Below are 1,331 nucleotides of genomic sequence, written 5' to 3'. Positions count from 1 at the left end.
TATTCTATAAAATATTTTTATGTACCCCTTGCAATGCATTCACAGACCAGCTACGCCTTTGCAAAGAAGGGAAAAGGTTCATAGATGAGTAGAATATTTATTTAAAAAATAAAGAATATACAGATATGATTTAATTAGGGTGCAGAGAGGAATGAGGTGGAATCATTCAAAGCTCTGATTTCATGTCTTCTAAAATGACTCTTTTCTTCCACACCATCTGTCAACAGCCCCTCCAGCTCCGTTCCCTCTAAACCAATACATTTGGATTGGCTTTATACCAGTCATGTGACCGGACTCATAATTTGCACATGGAAGCAGCTCCCTCCGGGGTGGGGTGGGGGGGTCAATTAGTGAGATTCTGGCGTCTCCCTGGGTCAGGCTGGTCCACAGCAGCCGGTGTGTGACGGGTCTCTGTCAGACGGCGGATTAGAGGCGAGAGGGAAACACCAACACAGCCACGGCTCGTTTAACACAATTCACGTAGAGACAGACGCGGGTCAGCGGGTAAGGGCAGCTTCTACACAACCAATTTATTTCCAGGCAATGAAAGCATCAGGCTGCGTCAGAATGGAAGACATCAATCCACTGAGGAATCTGATTGATCCAATTAGACCGAAAACACAGAATAAGGATTTACAGAAAAAAAAAAACACCAACTGTTTGATTTATTCTTGCTACTAAGGGGAGAATTTATCTTGTGAAAAATCTTCCTTTTTTTAGATTTTGTAATTCTCACTTTTATTGGCAGCCTTGCACATAGGAGGCAGAAGGTGTGAGCAGCCATGGCGATGACTCACACGTGTTACTGACTGAAGGCAAGTAGTTTGCAGGAGGAGGAGGTTTGGAAATGTTCTTCCTCCTGCTGCTGATCTGAGCTAAAAGCTGGAGCTCTCTTTTCTTTCATGAAATAAACCCCATTTTTAAAACAATGCATCAAAACCTTTTTCTTCTCATTTAAGGTTTTCCAGACTGAACGCTCAAAACTTTGATCCTTAAATTAAAAAGCAAGTGCAGGTTACTTTTCCTGCTCCTCCAGCGTTTCCTCCATCATCCCTCCTTCAGTTGTGTGATGTCGCTGTCCAGCAGCGTGGCGTGCTGAGGTGGGGGCCCTGCTGCGTCTACAGGGTCACCAAGGATAACATTCATTAAAACTCACATCCAGCCACCATCTGCTGGTGTGAATAGGGAGTTCTCTGAGGGGATGGGTTGCTAAAAGGATAGAGCCCTCCCTCGGCACGTGCATAAGCCTCTCCATCTCGGGCCCCCCTGTGGCCCCCAGCCACTGATTGGAGGGGCGACCCGTGTTCACACCTGTGTCCCACTCAGAGCAT

The sequence above is a fragment of the Cyprinodon variegatus genome, unplaced genomic scaffold, assembly GCF_000732505.1.
Source record: "Cyprinodon variegatus isolate N-32 unplaced genomic scaffold, C_variegatus-1.0 Scaffold656, whole genome shotgun sequence".
Classification (NCBI taxonomy): domain Eukaryota; kingdom Metazoa; phylum Chordata; class Actinopteri; order Cyprinodontiformes; family Cyprinodontidae; genus Cyprinodon; species Cyprinodon variegatus.
The sequence above is the reverse complement of the archived record's forward strand: the minus strand, read 5'-3'. Positions refer to the sequence as shown.